This window comes from Lissotriton vulgaris, chromosome 5 (genome assembly GCF_964263255.1).
Source record: "Lissotriton vulgaris chromosome 5, aLisVul1.2, whole genome shotgun sequence".
Lineage (NCBI taxonomy): Eukaryota > Metazoa > Chordata > Amphibia > Caudata > Salamandridae > Lissotriton > Lissotriton vulgaris.
The window spans coordinates 1,893,345,916-1,893,367,286 of record NC_141693.1 but is presented as its reverse complement, the minus strand read 5'-3'; the positions used below and the strand labels follow the sequence as shown (position 1 = coordinate 1,893,367,286).

General features: G+C 46.9%; 1 protein-coding gene and 1 long non-coding RNA gene across 2 annotated transcripts in view; both read left to right on the top strand.

Moving 5' to 3' along the window:
• Nucleotides 1–21,371, top strand: part of LOC147717642 (uncharacterized) — a 461,002-nt gene that overhangs the window by 375,372 nt on the left and 64,259 nt on the right.
• The window catches only part of LOC147717643 (uncharacterized), a 61,782-nt gene continuing 55,773 nt past the window's right edge, over nucleotides 15,363–21,371 (top strand). Inside the window, exon 1 of the long non-coding RNA XR_015296083.1 lies at nucleotides 15,363–15,562. This is a non-coding gene — a long non-coding RNA (uncharacterized LOC147717643). The remainder of the gene's footprint in view (nucleotides 15,563–21,371) is intronic.

The window sequence follows — 21,371 nt, the reverse complement described above, 5'->3', positions numbered from 1 at the left end:
GCTTTCACCATCGCATGTTTCCAGGTGGGAGGTACAACTCCCTTTTGCATGGAGCTGTTCAATAGCTCCATGAGAGTAGGGAGAATGGCTTGGCTGCCCATGGTCATCGTACGGGGGGGGGTGCTGGGTCGGAGGGAGAACCTGATTTTACCTGTTGCACGAGGGATTGAAGTGATTCTAGGTCTAATGGTGGGAGGTTGCTCATGGTTACTCGGCGGGGGAGTTCTGTAGCTGTTGAAGGCTGGGGCTCACTGATGCTGGGCTTGGGGGCGGAAGCCATGAAGGATGAGTATATTTTGTTGATTTTTTGATAGAAAAAGTTGTCTAGGTCGTTGCAGCGAACCGTGGGGTTATCGGCTGGGACTGCAGGGGGGGAGATTTTGGAAAGGCTTTTGACAATTTGGTAAATTTCTCTAGGCTTGGATCTAGCGGACATGATTTTCTCTTTATAGTAAGTGGATTGGGCTGTAGTAATTCCAAGTTTGTACGCCCTTATGGCTTCCCTATATCTGATTTTATCAGTGGTGGTATATTCCAGGCGCCATTTCCTTTCAAACCTTCTGCACTGACGTTTTTGTTCCCTGAGCTCTTCCGAGTACCAAGGGGCGGTCTCTTGTGATCTTTTTAACACGGTTTTCCTGCTGGGGAGAATAGAGTCTAGAGAGTCCTCGATCCATTTGTTGAATTTCCCGCTATCGAGTAAGGGGTCCTGGGAGAGCGAGGGTTTTGTGGCAGTCAGTAAGTTCTCCCACTGCTCTAGAGGGACTTTTGGCCAGTTTCTCATTTTTTGTGGGGTGGGGGTGCGGAGAGTGACTTTGTGGGTGGACCAAGTGAGGGGAATAAGATAGTGATCCAGGGGAGGTGTGTGATGGTGCCAACCGAGAGGTTGGGACAGTTGCTAAAAACAGGGTCGAGCAAATGACCTTTGTTGTGAGTAGGGGACCGGATTAGTTGCTCCAGTTGGATGGCGGCCAGGCTAGAGACTAGCTCATTAGTGGTGCTGTCAGTGCAGTTGTCAAAGTGCATGTTAAAATCGCCAAGTACCGTGAAGTTGGAGGAGGACATGGCAGATTCGGCCACTTGCGAAGGTATTGAGGAGTGGAAGTGGTTCAGAGGGCCTGGGGGGGGCGATACACGAGTATCCCTGTTAGGTTGTCGTTGAATTTGAGGCAAAAAGACATGCTTTCACAATCTGGGATAGGGTCCGGCGTACAGTGACACTGATATAGGGACTTATGGATGACTGCAAGACCTCCTCCTTTTCCCCGATTGCGGTCCCTGCGAGCGATCTGGTAGCCAGGGGGGAGTGCTTTAATTACGTCTGGATCGCATTTTGGGGTTAACCAGGTCTCGGTTAGTAAGACGGCGTCCGGATTCCGCTTGTCAATTAACAGGAAGATTTCTGCACTATGCTTAGACAGGGATCTGCAGTTTAGGAGGAGTAGGGTGAAGCTCTGCTGTTCCGGTTTGTATCGGGCGAGGTTGGTCCTAGTGTCACAGTGTTGGCAGGAGATGGGAAGGTCCAAGGGGTGGTGGCGATGATGGCAGTAAGCTTCCGTGGAGCCCGAGCCCAGAGCCTGACAAGACCCAGACTCCCAGACTTCTCACAGCCCGATCCACAGTCCCTGCAAAGAAGGGACCCGTGGAGGCACCGAGAGACGTGGGACCGGACATCTTGGAAGACACCCAAGAGCTGACTGCGCAGCATCAGAGGCACCCTCAACGTTGTGCTTTGGGGACTGAGAACCCCCACCACCGAGCAACCCTTGCACCGAGGATCAGCGCCCCAGCATCTCCACGATCTGCGTGGGGCCCTTTTGCATTGTGCCACTCGATGCGCCATCCCCGCCACTAGCCACGTGGTCAGCGGCCATCTTGGCGATGAAACCGAAGAACTACACTGTGGGTCTGGTTGCTCCAGACTTGCCCTAGCTCCTGTAAAAAGGAGCACCCGCTCTGACCTTGCTGGTCTGAGTAACAAGCCTTTTTCGACTCCTGCGTGGCTTGCATTAGCCAAGGCCTGTTTGCTTCAATCAAGTTGCCAACACCGCCAGCAGCGAGAAGCCTACTTGGGACAGCTCATGACCGACTCCTGGACGTCCTCCACCTCCGGTGTCCACGTGGCTGCAGAGAGAAGCTACACCTCAACGCCTGTTTGCACCCGACAACGCCTGGTTCCATCCTGGTTCCACGGTAGTCACTGGCTAGTGACTTTGTACATTGTCCCCTCTGCTTGCAGGTCTTCACATCTTCCGATCCACCCTTGGATCCACCGGAACTCTTCACATCGAGCCGCCTGCAGCATCTTCAGCTCCAAGCACCATCGACCAGCGTGACGAAACCCGACACTACTTCGACCCTATGCACCCGCTTCCTGTGGGTGAGGTAAATCAGCAACGCTGGTGTTCCTACACTGGTACACACCTCTAGGGCCTGTGTCTCAAGTTTCAGCTTTCTAGGTCACTCGGAAGGTTCCGAACTAACTAACTTTCTAACTTTTACGCACCATAGACATTGTATTGGTGAGTGCGTGCACTTTAAACACTGCACCCGAGTCCCGCGGGCCTTTCCCGACTTAGTCACTGCTAGTCCCGAACAGTTCCAGTGATTCCCAAGGCCCTAGGTCTGTTTCCCTATCGATTGGTATCTCTTATACCACTTTCTTAGTATATGGTTTAGGTGGCCCCTAGGGCTCATCCATATTGTGCAACTTTTGTGTATTTTAAACTGTGTTTAACTGTTTAACGCTTGTGCTTCTGTGCTCATAAAGAGTTCAGGGGATATTTGTAGTTAATAAATATATATATATATTTTCAATATATATCTGTGTGGTGTCCTTTCATGTGGTATTCAAGGGGGTTGTGTATGGTAATACAGCTGGCTTCACATGCCTTTCAGAGTTTAGCCTAAGACTGCTTTGTCCACGTTACCACTAGGATAACTGGTCTATAAGGTTGACTTACAACCGATCATCATACGGGTTGTTTGGACTGATACAAGGTGGTTCCAGAATTGGAAACATCATATATCAGGCCAACTTATCACATTGGTGGCAGCGGTGGGATCTGAGCTTGCTGTTGTTTTACTATTACAATCTTTGAGAGTATCATTTGAAAGATCGTACAGGTACCTGTTAGGTACATATAAAACAAGACTAGTATACATACGTTCTACTGAACTTAGTTGTTGTAGAGGATAGGGAGTAGCACACCCTGACTACAACTACTAGATAGGTTTAGTAGGTAAACACCAGTGTAGGTAGATTGCAACACATCCACCACACTAGAGCAATGTCTGGAGCAGAGGGGTCCAATGGACTTACTCCTGTTGAGAGTGACCCTCCAAGGGCACCATCCAAATTTGCTATCCTTTCCTTTAAGGAATTAAGGTAGCTTTGTGCCTTAAGGGGTCTGAAGACAGGGCCTTCCCCTACTACAGACCACCTTAGAGAGATCTTGGATCAGTCTGAGACTCTAAAGACCTCTAAAGCAGACCCCACAGGGAATGCTGAAGGAGGCTCTCCTTCTGAGGATGACAATGCTGATGCCCCTGTCCCTATAGCCCTGGTAGATGAGGAAGTCCAAATCACTGGAGCTCCTCAGGTAGATCCAGAGGAGGAAGAGGAAGAAGAGACAGAAGGGGGGAGCAGTGATTCTGATGATGGTAGAAATAGCCAGGTGCTAGTCAGTAGGCTTAACCAGGCTAACTTAAGTGTATTTGGGACTGAAGCAAGGCTGACCTTGCCCAGACACCCAAGTGGACTAGGAGGAAGAGGAATCACTCAGGTGAATCCAATACCTCCCAGTCTTCTAGAGGTTCTCATGGTCACTCCAGAAGGGAGATGACTAGCCCTCAGAGAAGGGAACATGAGGCCAAAATGAGAGAGGCTGAATTGAGGATCCAGAGACAAGAATTAGAGGTTGCCCTGGCCCAAGAGAAACTTGCTAGAGCAAGACAGCCTAGAGAGAATGGATTAGGATCCACTGGTGGCAGCACTATCCCTAAGGATAAAGACAGGTCTTTTGATACAAGAAACCTGAATAAGATTGTGCCCCCCTACAAAGCTGGGGATGAGAGAGCCTGCAAGGTACAGCAGATCCCTCAGGAGCAGTGGGCAGCAATCTTGTGGCTCTCCTTTGAAGGTAGAGGCCGAGACAGACTCCTCACAGTTAGTGATGGGGATTCTAGAAACTACATGGTCCTGAAGAGTGCTCTGATTGATGGGTTAGGCTTAACCACTGAACATTACAGGTTAATCTTCAGAGACACCCAGAAGACACAGACTCAGGACTGGTATGAATTTGTTGAATGTGCCACTAAGGCTCTGGAGGGCTGGTTGCTGGGAAGTAAGGTTACTGACTATACAGGATTGTATAATTTAATTATGAGAGAGCAAATCTTAAGTAATTGTCAAAATCAGCTTCTACATCAGCACCTGGTTGACTCTGATCTGACCTTCCCACAAGAATTGGGTAGGAGGGCAGACAAGTGGGTCAGAACCAGGATCAGGCCTAAGAACCAGGGTGGTGACCAAAAGAAAGAGACTACCAAGCCTCAAGAAAAGGGTGGGGATAAAAGCAAGGAAAAGACTTCCCCAGGGCCCCAAAACCCCAAGAATGGGGGTGGGTCCCAAGACACTTATTCAACCCAGAAAAAACCTTATTGTCATGCCTGTAAACAGGTTGGGCATTACAAAACAGACAGCTGTTGTCCCAAGAATGGCAATAAGGAGAATATACCTCCAGGTAAGGCTCCAACACCTCCTGTCACTGTTAGCAGTGGTCCCCCAGGTGGTGAGAGCACCCCCAAGAATTTGGGTGGATTTACTGTTGGAGGACAGGTGGACTCTGGCCTATCCAGGTCCCCTAACTCAGATACTCTTGTCTATGAGACTGGCATGGGGTTTGCCAATTTCACTGCTTGCCCAAACACTTTGAGCAAGTATAGACAGGAGCCCCTCATCAATGGCTTGAAAGTTGAGGCCTTCAGAGACACAGGGGCTAGCATCACCATGGTGGCTGAATGTCTAGTCCCCTCAAGGCAACTTTTACCTGATGCCAGATATCAGGTGACAAACATTGATGGCATAGAAACCAATTATCCCATGGCAGTAGTCAATCTTAGCTGGGGAGGTGTCACTGGCCCAAAGAGAGTGGCAGTGTCAGCAAACTTGCCTGTAGATTGCCTACTGGGTAATGATTTGGAGATCTCAGCCTGGGCTGAGGTTGAACAACAAACCCATTCTAGAATGGTAAATCTCTATGGGAAGGTTAGTGGGGCTGTGATGGCTACAGCCCCAATCCAAGATGTCCTTCCTGAAAAGGTTGGGAGGGCTGAGCAAACCTCAGCCCCATCTTTAGCTAACTTCCCTCCTGAAAAGAGTAGCAGGGTTGTACTGGTAACAGCCCATACCCAAACTGAGTCTCCTCCTGAAAAGGTTGGCGGGGCTGTGATGGCCACAGCCCAAACTCAAACTGATACATGGGTAGTGAAGCCTGAAATGATGGATCACTCCACCCAAACTGAGAGCATTGAGGAGGAAGAGAAATCTCCCTCCCACCAGACTTTAGGAAAGGATCAGCCTCCTCAGGGAACTGATCTTACCCCTGATGAAGGAACTGTCCCAGAGGTTGTTAGGCCTGGCCTGACAGAGCCTCTGATGTCAGTGGACCCTTCTCAGGTGGGACCCAGTCTGGAGCAGGTAACCTGCCCCTCTCTACCTTGCCTTACTCAGCCCAGGGCTGCAGAGGACAAGAAGGACAGTGAGACCCAAAGGGCCCCCTGTCAAATAAAGCACCCCCATCAACAGATTAGGGGCACCAAAACTAGTAGCCCTAGTGAGGTGAAAACTTTAAAAACTCCTGAGGGAGCCCCCTTAAAAGTAGTTAGGGATCTCCCACAGATGGATTCTGTTGGGCACAGCCAAAGCTGGGACCCTAAAGGGTCCCAGGTTTGGCTGGGAACTGTCCCTCCAGTAAGCCAAACAGAGGGACCCAGCCTCCAGCTTTAGGTAGCCAGAGGTTGACCCTGAGAGCACAGTGCAACTCAGTCAAAGAAAGAAAGGCACACCTGGTGGAGAGTGATTGGAGGAAGCTGAGTCCTACAGAGGAATCTCACTTCAGTACTCCATCTCAAAACCAGCCTTTGACTTTGCAAAGACACACCAAAGGTAGAGATTCCCTATGGTGGAGACCCTCAGATACCCTTACGGTGAGGGATTGCTTAGCATGAGCTGAGCCTGTCTGCAGCTGCCGGGAACCACTCCCTTAGCTGTTCCGGGATATTGCCATACCATATACTCTAAGTGCATTATAATCCTCGCGGTTATATGCTAACTTTGGTTTGGCTTTATCAAAACATGTCGAGTAAGGTGTCATACGATTTGGAATACTATCCCCTCGACAGTTCTGTCGACGGGGATAGCATTCCACCCTTCTAGAGGGACACGACATGTGTGTAGCCTTAACCCCGGTTAAAGTTAACCAGAGCCTCAGCATCACAAAATGGATGCTGCCACCACAGACACAAGTCTGACCTCCTGCTGCTGGGAGTCCTTCCAGCGAGGGAGGCTTGGACAAAGGGTTTCCTGCCTTGGGAGGTGTGAGCACCACCCCAGACAGGACATTGTGTATTGGGTAGGACAGGGCTGAATAGATTGAGACATGCCCGGGGCACACAAGGTGTCCCCGTGCATCAGCCAGTCCAAACCGGTCCTGGGATTTTCCAGACCCAGGCTTGGCGAGGAGCTGGACAAAGGAAAGGGGATGTAACCGCCCCCCTTCCTGGTCCCACCCAGAGGAGGGACCTAGCAGGTGATCCACCCCTCAGATTAGGAATAAGAGTGGGAGCAGTGCCAGAGCACCTCAGATCATCCTGAATCAACTTGAAACTAAGAAGACGACTGGACTTCGACATTCTGCTGCACAGAAGACTGAAGAGCATCTCCCTTGTGGCCTAGGAGTGGCCACCCTGTGAACACAGGCACCAACCTGCAAATCGACGGAGCCCAAGCCCAGAGCCTGACAAGACCCAGACTCCCAGACTTCTCACAGCCCGATCCACAGTCCCTGCAAAGAAGGGACCCCTGGAGGCACCGAGAGACGTGGGATCGGACATCTTGTAAGACACCCTAAGAGCTGACTGCGCAGCATCAGAGGCACCCTCAACGTTGTGCTTTGGGGACTGAGAACCCCCACCACCGAGCAGCCCTTGCACCGAAGTTCAGCCCCCCAGCATCTCCACGATCTGCGTGGGGCCCTTTTGCATTGTGCCACTCGACGCGCCATCCCGGCCACTAGCCACGTGGTCAGCGGCCATCTTGGCGAAGAACCGAAGAACTACACTGCGGGTCTGGTTGCTCCAGACTTGCCCTAGCTCCTGTAAACAGGAGCACCCGCTAACAAGCCTTTTTCGACTCCTGCGTGGCTTGCATTAGCCAAGGCCTGTTTGCTTCAATCAAGTTGCCGACACCGCCAACAGCGAGAAGCCTACGTGGAACAGCTCGTGACCGACTCCTGGACGTCCTCGACCCCCGGTGTACACGTGGCTGCAGAGAGAAGCTACACCTCAACGCCTGTTTGCACCCAATATCGCCTGGTTCCATCCTGGTTCCACGGTAGTCACTGGCTAGTGACTTTGAACATTGTCCCCTCTGCTTTCAGGTCTTCACATCTTCCGATCCACCCTTGGATCCACCGGAACTCTTCACATCGAGCCGCCTGCAGCATCTTCAGCTCCAAGCACCATCGACCAGCGTGACGAAACCCGACACTACTTCGACCCTATGCACCCGCTTCCTGTGGGTGAGGTAAATCAGCAACGCCGGTGTTCCTACACTGGTACATCCTCTAGGGCCTGTGTCTCAAGTTTCAGCTTTCTAGGTCACTCGGAAGGTTCCAAACTAACTAATATTCTAACTTTTACGCACCATAGACTTTGTATTGGTGAGTGCGTGCACTTTAAACACTGCACCCGAGTCCCGCGTGCCTTTCCCGACTTAGTCACTGCTATTCCCGAACAGCTCCAGCGATTCCCAAGACCCTAGGCCTGTTTCCCTATCGATTGGTATCTCTTATACCACTTCCTTAGTATATGGTTTAGGTGGCCCCTAGGGCTCATCCATATTGTGCAACTTTTCTGTATTTTAAACTGTGTTTAACTGTTTAACGCTTGTGCTTCTGTGCTCATAAAGAGTTTAATTATCATAGAGGCTTTTGTAGCGCGCTCTGTTACTAAAAAATAGTATCCTGGCGCGAGAGAGAGGGAGAACAGATCACATTATATCCAGATTAGAGAAACATCCGTTAGGCAGTGATATTAAAGAAGTGGGTTTTTAGGCCTTTCCTAAACGCCATAATGGATGAGGATGTTCTCAAATGAAGAGGAAGGGTATTCCAAGCTCTCGCCGCTCTGACAGAGATGGATTGGCCGCCGAGCCTGCTATATTTAAACTTTGGCACATTCATTTGGTGGAGATTGATTGACCTGAGAGGGCGGTTGGGGACATAAAGGGAGAATCTTTTCCTCAAATAAGCTGGACCCGTTTGATGGACTGCTCGGTATGCCAGCACGAGGATCTTAAATAAAATCCTTTGAGCAACTGGGAGCCAGTGAAGAGTTCTAAGAGGTTGGTGGACACTAGAACTTCTGGGTATATTAAACAACAGCCGGACCGCAGCATTTTGAATAACTTGGAGGCGATGGATCAGATAGGCCGGGAGTCCGCAGAAGAGGGCATTCGCATAATCCAGTCTGGATAATATGAGGGAGCGAATGACCGTCTCCTTGGCCTCTCTCGGAAGCAGAGGGAGAAATCTGCGCAGGGTTTTAAGTGTGGAGAAACAAATTCCAGTAAGTTTTTTCAGATGGTCCTCAAATCTGAGGTTGTTACTAAACCAGACTCCTAGATTTTTTGCAGGTCCACCGATGGATTTGGGGCATGGGAGATCGGTGGGCCAGAGAGAGTCACTAAAGTTATCAGGAAAGGAACCATACAGCAAGATTTCAGATTTACTCTCATTACATTTAAGTTGGGCACAAGCCAGCCAGCAAAAAACCGATGATAAACAGAATTGAGCTCTCGACGTGTCCGAGTTGTTTTTGGGCCATGTGAACAAAAGCTGTGTATCATCGGCATAGGCCATAATTTTGGCTCCTAGCTGTTCTGCAAGATAAATGAGGGGGGTCATATATATATTAAAAAGCAGGGGGCTGAGGGTAGAGCCCTGTGGGACACCAGTTGAAAGTTTTTTGGGAGAAGAGGAAAAAGGCGGCATCCACACTTGCTGGGACCTGTTGTCTAAAAAGGATGTCAGCCAGCCAAGAGCGGAGCCAGTTATGCCTATGGCCGCTAGTCTGGTAAGTAAGAGGGAGTGAGGAACCGTATCGAAGCCGCTCTGCAACCTCCGTCCAGACATTGCCGAATAGCCTCAGAAACCTCAACTAAAGCCGTCTCTGTGCTGAAAGCAGCTCTGAAGCCTGATTGCGCTGGATGAAGAGCCTGAGAACTTTCAACAAATTTATCCAGCTGTGTGAATGCGACTTTTTCACATATCTTTGCCAGGGCCGGCAACAATGATATGGGCCGGAAATTAGCGGGGACCTTCGGGTCTAAGCCATTTTTTTTAAGAAGTGGTAGCAGTTTGGCCTGCTTCCAACATGCCGGGACAGTGGCAGTGGAAAAGGAGAGGTTGACAATATGTGTCACCTCTTGGCCGACTGTATTAGCCAGGCCCGCAAGGACTCTGGCAGGGCAAGGGTCAGCGGGGGATCCTGATTGTAGAGTAGCAAGAATTTTGACAACATCTGTTTTATCCACTGGAGTGAAAAGGGCAAACTGATCCATAGGGACAGGCATAATGGGGGAAGGGATAGTCATTGAGGATGGAAAATTATTACAGACAGTGAGCAAATCGTCTTGGATTTTTGCAATTTTGTCCACGAAGAACACAGAGAGTTCTTCACACCATTTTGCCGAAGAGGTTAAAAGAGGTTGAGCGGCACAAGGAGAAATAAAGCTTTTAACAACAGCAAAGATTTCCCTGCTATTGTTATTAGCCTTGGTTATACGCCCGTCGTAGTATAGACTTTTTGCCGATTTAATTGCTGCATAGTACCTCTTTTGTGCCGTTCTCAGTTCTTTCTTAGCCTCAGGGAGGTAGGCTTGTCTCCAACGTCTTTCAAGTTTTTTACAACCTGATTTGAGATCGCGGAGAGTATTGGAGAACCAAGGTTTAGAAGGGGTAGAGCGCACTCTACAAACACGACCTGTTTTAGTTGAGGAAGCAGCACCACATTCAATCCATGAGTTGAAAGAGCTAACGGCTGACTCAATTTCAGAGGGAAGTGTAGGGCGAGAGGTATCTAGTTGATCACAGAGCGTAACTATATTAATTTTCTGTGTGTGAGCAGCAGAATGATTGGTCTCGGCGGGGCGGGACAGGGACCAGGTGAATCTGATCAGCATATGGTCAGACCAGGTTACTATTTCAGGGTCAGACGTATTTATATCGAAGTTAGTGCATACTAGGTCAAGGATGTGACCCCCTGAATGGGTGGGAGCCTTAACCCACTGTTTTAGCTGGGCCATCGCAAAAGCATCGTTTAGCCGAACTGTGTCAGGTAGATCTAGATGATCCACATGAATATTAAAGTCCCCCAAAAGGAGATATCTGGAGTATTTCAGGGCCCGTAGGACTATCATGTCCTCTAGTGCCTCTAGAAATTTACCTGCATGGCCAGGTGGCCGGTACACCAGAGTTCCCCCTAAGGTAAAATGTGCCCCCAGAGTAAGAGAAAAGTGGAGCACCTCAGCATCATCTGGGGGGCCCATAGGATCAAGAGAAAAAGTCCACTTGTCTCTGAAAATGGCTGCTATGCCACCTCCTCTGCCTAAGGGGCGATCTTGTCTAATGATTTTGAAGCCACGTGGAATAGCCAATTCAACCACTGGGTTGCATGTCTCATTAAGTCACGTTTCTGTGACAAAGAGAAGATCAAACTCATTGTCACTTAATAATTCAAATATGTCATTAGAGTGTTTGACCAATGATCTAGCATTGATCAAACCAGCCCGAAGACATGTCGAATCGATGGGAAGCTGGGTAGGAACAGTTAGAGTAGGCTGGAAGCGAAATTTGCATACTTGGCAAGTACGCTGAGATGTATCAGCCAGCTCCCAACGGTTCCTGCAGGGGCAAGAGTTTGCGCTAAGTGCTATGAGATACTCACGGGAGTAGGAGACACGGGACCGATCAGTGGATGGAGAAGCAGCAGCAGGGGGGCTGGCGCTGGCCACGTCCGGGACACGGACGGGCACAGACGGGCCCTCCTTTGGCGCTCCTTCGGCGCGCTCGCTGCGCGTGGCCACTGCGCGTCCTGAAGGGCATGGCTAATTATAGACTGAAGCCCCAACCTCCGCTGGACCGCTAACTCCGGTCCGGCAGGGTCCGACCCACACCAAAGATGGCGGCCGACCTAGCCCTCCACAGCAAACGGCACGTGAAGCCGCGGTGGAACGGGGCTTAGGGGGAGCACAGTCAGTGACAGGCAAATAGCGGTAGGTTATTAAATGAGCAGAGAATATGAACACAGTAAATGTAAAAGTATTTAAAAGTTCAGTTTTAAAAGCAAATCAATTCAAATGCATCCGATGGTAGTTACAAGCAGAGGAGAGCCCTCGCAATCTGCTCGCCCTTCTCGAGCGTTGTGCCGAGGTACTGCCACTGCCTCAACACAAAACTCAGGGGATATTTGTAGTTAATAAATATATATATATATTTGTAGTTAATAAATATATATATATATTTTCAATATATATCTGTGTGGTGTCCTTTCATGTGGTATTCAAGGGGGTTGTGTATGGTAATACAGCTGGCTTCACATGCCTTTCAGAGTTTAGCCTAAGACTGCTTTGTCCACGTGACCACTAGGATAACTGGTCTATAAGGTTGACTTACAACCGATCATCATAAGGGTTGTTTGGACTGATACAAGGTGGTTCCAGAATTGGAAACATCATATATCAGGCCAACTTCTCACATTAACTATACTGTATGAAGTAATCAGTTGGTTAAAGTGATAATTTCTGATGTCTTTGTGTTAAAATGGAGGGTCGGCACTTTGAATTCTCGTTGGTGCTGTAGGGAATAGTGACTTGTATTTTTGCCAGTGGCGGCCAGCACGAATTTGGAGTGGCGGGGGCAGGGGAGGGGGAGGGGACAAGGAGGTATATTTGTAAAAAAAGAAATTCACTTACCTCCTCGTCTCTCTGTCTCACGTCATCTCACCTCCACCTGAGACAATCACAATGCTGCAATGCACCATTTGACTGTCTCCCATAAACAATCACAACGCTGCAATGCAGCTCTGTCATTGGTTTGAGCTTTGTGGTTTGGCGCTCAGACAGGTACTGGGGGCCTAGGCATGTTATCCAGGCAGGCTGTAATGCAGCCAGAATGGGGAACATGGTAAAGTGCGCATGACTGTTTGGCCGGCCCGAGGGGTCGGTGAAAGCATCATGCACACTTTAGTGTGCCCATCACTCCCCCCCTGCTCTGTCAGCAGAGCAGCCCGCACCTCATACTGCCCCAGCAGAGAAAAATAAAATGATAATAACATTGCGTTATTATCATTTTACTATTCTTTCTTTTAAAGCTGCACAGCAGTAGTGGGGCTACGCTCCTCCGCCTTAGCAGAGGAGCCACCACTGATATTCACACTACTATGATGTCCACAGCAGTTTGAAAAGGCAAGCCAATAGTTTAAAGAAAGAATTACACAAGGCATAAAATATGCTACACAAATAAGTGGATGGTCTGTACAGAGTATAAGATCGGCTGCAACAAAATGTGCAAAAAGATTGTGTGTATATGTGCTTACTGTACTATCAGAAGTTATATTTGTAGGTCTCGGCTAGACTGCACATTTGTTTGCAATCACTGGACTTTCAGCCCCCACTTTCTTACCCTTTGTTCACTTCAACGACACTCTGATTTTCTTCTATTCCGTTTGTCCACAGCATTCATACATCATGCCTCTTCTTGTGTTTGGACAACCTATAGAACATGAACCAAGTACTTGTGTCCATCCCGTGCTCCTGTTTTTGGAGATACTTTTTAGTTATCTTTGAGCACTCCATACACTCGCTATGTCTCCTCCCACCAACCTTCCATTCATATTGCTGCTTTCCATCCCAGGTCCTCCATCCCTGTCGCTTTTCTCCCTCCCACCTGCCTTCCATCCCTGTTGCTTCTTTCCCCCCCCCCCACCCGCCCCTACCTCTGTTCCTTCTTTCTCCCTCCCACCGCTCCAATCCCTGTTGCTTCTTGCTCCATCCCTCCCACCCGCCCCATCCATGTTTCTTCTTGGTCCCTCCCACCCACCCCATCCATGTTGCTTCTTGCTCCCTCCCTCCCTCCCTCCCGCCCAATCCCTGTTGCTTCTTTCTTTACGACCACCTACCCACCCACCCCATCCCTGTTGCTTCTTTCTCCTTCCCACCCGCTCCAATCCCTGTTGCTTCTTGCTCCCTCCCTCCCATCCGCCCCATCCATGTTGCTTCTTGCTCCCTCCCACCCACCCCATCCATGTTTCTTCTTTCTCCCTCCCACCCACCCCATCCATATTGCTTCTTGCTCCCTCCCACCCACCCCATCCATGTTTCTTCTTTCTCCCTCCCACCCACCCCATCCATATTGCTTCTTGCTCCCTCCCACCCACCCCATCCATATTGCTTCTTGCTCCCTCCCACCCACCCCATCCATGTTTCTTCTTTCTTCCTCCCACCCGCCACATTCCTGTTGGTTCTTTCTTTCCTCCCACCCACCCCATCCCTGTTGCTTTTTTCTTCCTCCCACCCGCCCCATCCATGTTGCTTCTTTCCCCTCCCACAGCCCCCATCCCTGTTGCTTCTTTCTCCCTCCCTCCCATCTGTCCCATCCCTGTTACTTCATTCCCTCTGCGGATAATACTGTACAAGGCAGCCAGAAAACAGCACCCATTCAGGGTAAATGGAATTAGGGTGCCCACATGCACTACCTTTTCTTACCTGGGGGTACTCTTAGACCAACAGTTGAACTGGGTTGCACTTATGAACAGGAAAAGGGGAGAAGTAGCCAGGGCTAACGCTGCGCTCTTTGACTTTGCAGCCAGAATGGGCAATAGACCGTGGCGGCTATGCTAAAAGTCTACCGCTCCAAGAGCACTGCAATAGCTACCTATGGGAGCGAACTATGGGGATACAGCAACCACGAGGGTCTGCAAGTCGCTGAAAATACATATTTAAAACAACTTCTGTGCGTCCCCCAGGGAACCCCGAACACATCAGTGCACGAAGAAACTGGCATGCCTTTCATCAGTGACACTTTGTCACTGCGTCCCCTTTAGTTCTGGATGCAGTGTTGGCTCAACAAACATCTTGGGCTAACACATAGCCTGTTAAAAGAAACCCTGAGCCTTGAACACATGCCCAAAATACCCTGGATGAGATATCTCAGAGATAGTTTCCACATAGAGGGGCGACCAGACTTATTTGAAAACCCGTCAGGAATATCGAGGAAAGATCTCGCACTTATAAAACAGTCATACATTATCCGCAAGAAATTGGACAGAAAGGGACTTGTTAAAGCCCAACATGAGCCTCAATTTGATGTTGATAACCTCCCCCGTTGAGGAGCAATACTTACTCTGGCCATTACCAGCATATGAGCACTTTCTTCTAATAAGGTTTAGGTTTAACCTGTTTCACCTTTTATTGGCAGTACCTAGGGGGTGTCGCAAGGGGATGGTGTTAGCACCCTGTGGCTGCGACAACCTGTCTCCACAGGACTTGCTTCACTTCATGTTCTTTTGTAAATACTAAGAATTCCACAGGGCTTTTTATCTTAAACCTATTCTTAAAAAGGATGAATTTCACACAAGCTCGTCCTGCGTTATTCCTCATGTGGCTGTTTTTTTAAAATGTAGCATGAAGTACAGGAAATATTTGGATATGTAAGACCGTTAAGAGTAAAACCCTGTGTCTTCTGCCCCCCCCCCCCCGATTGTGCAACAGCCGAATTTTTAACGATATGAATAGTTGGATTTTATAAACTGTAACTTGTCCTGTGTATTTTTATCTGCTAGCTTGGACTGCTAGTTTTAATGTTCCGTGAACTTTTATGGTTTTGTACATAAAAACGAATAAAGTACTTTTTGAATTTTGAATTTTTAATACTGTACAATGTGCCTCTCTTTATCCCCCCCTCCTCGCCCGCTGTTGCTTGTGTTTCTTTATTCCTCCACCCGCCTTCGCGTCATTTCTGGACAGGAAACCAAAACGCCCCCTACTAATAAAGTATTTTGTTTCTTGTTTTAATAGCTGCCCTGCCGATGCTCGTCATTTAAAGGACATCCAAAGAAAACATCACTGCAGACAAGCTGCTGCTGTCATGATCTAGCAGAAGGAATAGAATAACTTCATTACTGCCCCTCATGCCGATGCACGGGCATTATCAATCCAACCTCCTGAAGCAGGAGTCATCTTAAGAGTTGCAGAAACATCTGTTGGATGACATTCACAGTGGTGAGTGGACAGGAAAGAGAAACAACATTGTCTCACCTCCCATGTAGGCGGATCCCTCAGCACTACTGGCGATATGTTGCCTTCAGCAATCCAAGCCCTGCAGAGATCACTGGTCAATACAGCCAACAGATACAGACTGTGTCCAGCACTCAGCTGGCACGTGAAGACAACAATCATTCAACTTCACATAATTCAACACAATAACACACATATAAGCGCCGCACAATTCCACAACACACAAATCTACACCACATAATTCCACTACACACAACATATTTCAACCTCACTTAATACCTAACCACACAATTCAAATCCACACAGTTTCATTCCATATCATTCCACTCCTTGCCACATAATTACAATCCAACTAATTAAACTCCACATATGTCCACTTCACTGCGTGCCACATAATTCCACTTCACATAATACCACCCCCACCAACATAATTACACTCCACATAATTACACACCATGCAAAACAATTGAACTCCAGATAATTCCACTGCAAACTACATATTTATCCTTCACATCACATATATCCACTCAGATCCAAAACACATAATTACTCTCCACATCATCCCACTGTGTGCCACATATTTACAAATCAACAATTTCAACTCCACATATTTCCACTCTGCTCCATGCCACATAATTTCACTTCACAACACTCCATGCAACATAATTGCCCTCCAGTCCACAAAATTGTACTACATGCAACACAATTCAATGCCAAATAATTCCAATGCACGTAATTCGACTCCAACCTACAAAATTACACTTAAAGCAACATAATTAAACTCCACATATATTCAGTATGATCCAAAACACACAATTACACTCCACAAAAATGTTCATGCCACATAATTCCACATCACACAATTCGACATCATACAGTATAATTGCACTCACATAATACCACTGAACACTACATAATTATTCTCCACATAATTACACTCCACGCCATACCACATAATTGAACTCCATATAAAAACGCCCCACAGCACTCCACAAAAATACACTCCTTATTATGCCACATGATTTCACTCGACATAATTTCACTCAGTGCCACACAATTCCACACCACATAATTCAACTCCGCACAATTCCACCCTACACTTCATAAATCCAAATCAAGCCACATAATTCCACTCCACAACATATAATTCAACTTCACAACACATAATTCCACTACACACCACATACATCCAATCCACACCACAGAATTCCAAGTCATGCTACACATTTCAACAGCACACCACATAATCCTACTCCACTACATACCACTCCATGCCGCACAATCCCAATCCACATAAGTACGCTCCATGACACGCGTCCACGTCACATAATTCCACTAAACTCAATATCACATAACTATTTACATAATTCCACTGCACACCATGCCACATAATTCCACCACACATAACTGCACTTAGTGCCACACAATTCCACGCCACATAATTCCACTCCAACCCACATAATTCCAATCCACATAATTGCAATCCACACAATATAATTCAATATCATGCCACATAATTGCTCTCCACTACATACCACTCCATGTCACACAATGCTACTCCACGTAAATACGCAACATAATTGACCTCCACATAATTGCACTCCACATATTTACACGACCCATAGCTACACTCCACATACATCCACTCTATAACACATGGCTAAAAGACATTACAGCGTCAGTAGCGCTCAGATTGGTGAGCTATTGAATTTGCCAGTGCTTGTTAGTAATATTAATCATACTGAACATAGTGTTAACGTTTTTTTTTATAGGTTTCCATTAAAGAATGCATTCCCAATCTACTGGTAACACCCTTAGAGTATTCTCAAAAACAGTAATTCATTTTCACCATGAACCTTCAGGTTTGTTCCACCTCTGGGGAGGTTTTTCCAATTGCCCAGACTGTAGTGCAGATCACCGAGCCTGGCAGGGTGTACACATCTCAGTATTGCAGCCGTAGTTGAGCTGTAAATGTCCAGCCTGGCAAGGCGAATCCCGCACAGTGCAGCCTCAGGGACAGAGTTCCCCTTAGAGATGCTACTATGGCGTGCGGAGACCTGCAGTTAAACAGACTTGGACTTTGCGTGCATGAAATCCATGCTGGGGGCATCTGCTGGAAATGTGCTTTTTCTGTTGATTTCTTCCATCCAGCCTCCTTCGAAGTGCACACATTGTTTAGTATTAGGTTAATGCTACTCATTCTGTGCCTCTGCCCCCTGATCTGACAGTTTGGTAAGTTACCAATCCGATGATTGACTGCTACACATGCCATTTATTTAATTTTTTTGTTTAAACATTTCTGAAGGTTGAAAAGTGTTTGTTTTTCTATATCAGCATCTTTGCAAAGCTCTGTAGGTTACGTTCACCACCCATGTTCTTTATTCACTTAAAATTGTTTATTTAAAAAAAAAATTACATTAATTAGTTTTTTTCAGGGTTTCAAACATGCGGTTTTAGAAGAACATAGTTGTATATTTGGGTAATGTAGCAAAAGATTATTTTTCGTGGTTAAGGAAGTCGTCGTAAAGATTGTAGTGGTTTGGCTGTGATTTAGCCTTCGTGGTTAAGGCATTCGGTCTTTGAGTAGTAGTTGTTTAATCATACATCCCTCACCCAACAGAACCAGGAACATAACTGCCCGGAGCACTTTTAGCATCCATCAACCACATCCCAGGAGCCGCAGGAAAGGAATCTTTGGTTAAAGACACATCAACCCAGCCAAGGCCCATTTTTTTAATGAACAGTTTTACTCACAACTTTTGCATGGTTGTAAATACCCCGATCTTGGACATAAATTGAGATAGAGGCATACATTTAATCAGGGATTATCTAATGGCACACTATTTGACAAATCGGTAGATCAGAGTTAAACACAAAGGCCCACATGCATCAATCTCGGATTTTGCGATTTCTAAATTGCTATAAATAGCGATTCGCAATTTAGAAATCGCAAAAGCCTATGCATGATTATTTTTTAAATTTTTATGCAATTCGGTAGAAATCGCTATTTCTACCGAATCGCATAAAAAATGCGATTTTCAAATTGCGAATTCGCAATTCCCATTCATTCCTACGGGCCAAAAGGCCCATAGGAATGAATGGGAATTGCGAATTCGCAATTTCAAAATCGCAAATCCTGATTGCATTTCAAGGGTGGTGAGGGGGGTTCAAATGAACCCCCCCTGCACCCTTGAAATGTATTTTTCGCATCATGTTGCACACACACATGTCCTAAGGACATGTGTGTCCGTAACATGAATGCTTTTAAAATGCGTTTTCTGTGTTAATTACACTTTTTGCAAATTTACAGAGTAGTTCAACTACTCAGTAAATTTATCCCTCTAATTGCGAATTCGCAATTTCAAAAGTAATCATGCATTGCTTTTAAGAAATCGCAAATTTGCGATTTCTTAAAAGCAATCGCAATTTTAGAAATCGCAAAAATGTTGCGATTTCTAAAATTGCTTGATGCATCCAAAAAAGCATTTTTGGAATCGCAAACGGCCGATTTTAAGGAATCGCACCGTTTGCGGCTCCAAATATGCTTGATGCATGTGCGAGCGGGTCTCCTGGGTGCACAGTTTCCCAGTGCAGCAAACCACAAGTGGGGTGGCAGAGATTGTGATGGAGAGGCAGAGGGACTAACATCCCAGGATAATTACATGTATAATGGCCCTGCCGGGACTTAACATTTGACGTTTATTTCCAGCATATTTAAGTAAAGTGGTAAGGCGAGGATTAGATGTCAGGGTGTTGGTGTGCACACACAGAAGTAAATTGCCCACCTCGTTAGGGGTTGTGTCAAGTGTTTTTACCTCATTTCCTAGCTGTATTGAGCCTGTTTCTCAGCGCCCTCCAAACCAACATTGTTATGTAATGGAAAGCGTCAGAAGTAGATTGAGACCTTTTCTTTTAGCCGTGGAGCACTAGGTGCTTGTTGTAAGGGACAACACCCCAATAACCAGTCCATGACAGTACTAACCAGTGGCAGCTCCTCTGCCTTAGCGGAGGAGCGTCGCCTCACTGCTCTCGGAGCAGTGTAAAAGGAAAATAAAATGCTAATAACAGAAGTTATTAACCTTTCATTTTTAGTATTCCGCAGCCAGGTTAGGGTGTGACAGGGCGGGGCACCCATGACGTTGAGGGTGTAGGAATGGTTGCTGCACCATAAGTGCGCATGATGGTTTGGTCGGAAGTCTTGGGCCAGCCAGACAGTTATGCACACTTAGCATGTTCTCCACCGGGCTGTAATGCACAGCCTAGTTGGAGAACATGCACAGGCTGTAAGTCCCGGTCTGATGGCCGAACCACAGCACTCAGAACAATCACGAAGCTGCTGTCATGGTGACAGCAGCGTCATGATTGGCTTAGGGGAGCCTGCGTGCTTCCTGTAAGAGGAGCAGAGGAGAGACGGTGTGCTGAGGTAAGTGAATGTACCATTTTTTTCCCTGCCACTCCAATTCCGTACTGGCCGCCACTGGTACTTACTAGAGTAGTCAGTGTCCAGCAATGTGTACCTGAACGCCAGTGGCAAGAATACCAGTGTTGTGAACCCCTCCTTCTCTCCTCGGATCCCACAAGGATGTGCCTTCATGTGCTGGGTTCATGTGAGGTGGAGAGCCCATTTTAGGTGTCTCCTAGAGTAGCTGGTGGAGTTAAAAGGGGTTTCGTGGAAATATGAGACTAGAGTATATGCAAACAAGCATGGTAAGTGAGCTCAATTGAAGTCAGGGAGTCCTGTGGGGGGTGGGTGGGGCTCCCCATCAGAAATGGGATACAGCACAGATAGGCCAGTGAGAATCAAATGCTGAATTACTTGTCCAACAGCCCGGGATTTAATGAGTTTCTTAATATAAGCAAACAAAATTAACTAACATGCAGTAATGCCAAAGCAATACAGTGTTTGGGATGTACACAGGCACTGAGGGCTGCCTGGCTGATCATGGGCAATCAGGAAGTTTATACATTTTCCCATAGAAAGTAATGTAGAAACACACATACACATTACATAAGTATTTAACACACTACAGTGTTTCACCTCAGTACATCAAATTATATTTCTGCATTAAGAGGCATTTTTTTTTTCTTTTTTTTTTAAATATTTTTTTTTATTGGCAAAATTCAGAACATAAAACATGAATATACAGAATAAACAATATGGAATGATACGGTATACATGGATTACGAGGTACATACACAGAAATAAATAATCAAAGTTCTACCTCAGGGAAAGATATGACGATTAAAAGAAGGAGCACTGAAAAAAAAGATGAAGAATGATACAAAAGGAGAAAAAAAGAAACAGAAAATGGAAAAGAAAGGAAAGATAGCATCAAGATCAGAATCAGTCAACGGCCCTATATCTGATTTCCCCTTTCTTCATTATACCACCTGGTAATAGGTTCCCATATCTGTTTTCCTATTGCTCTCATTTTCCTACCTCTTGTGGCATATATTGAGATTTCTTGTTTATAGATAGCTATAAAGCGACTAAGCCACATATTAATGGTAGGAGGCTCTGTATCTTTCCACCTAGCTGCTAGAATTATCCGTAACACGGCGTATCCCAGAAAAAGTACCGCCTGTTCTTCTCTGTTGTGTTTCAAAGAGTCATCATGACCCAATAGGAGCAATGTTATAGAATCATAAATACGATGCCCAAAAATTTGGGTCCAGAATTCCAGCATCATAGTTTTGATTGTTACCAGTGTAGGGCATTCAGCAAACATGTGTAGGAGATTTGCGAGTGGTTGTTTGCATCTAGGACAGTTATCATCAGTCCTAAGCCCCCATG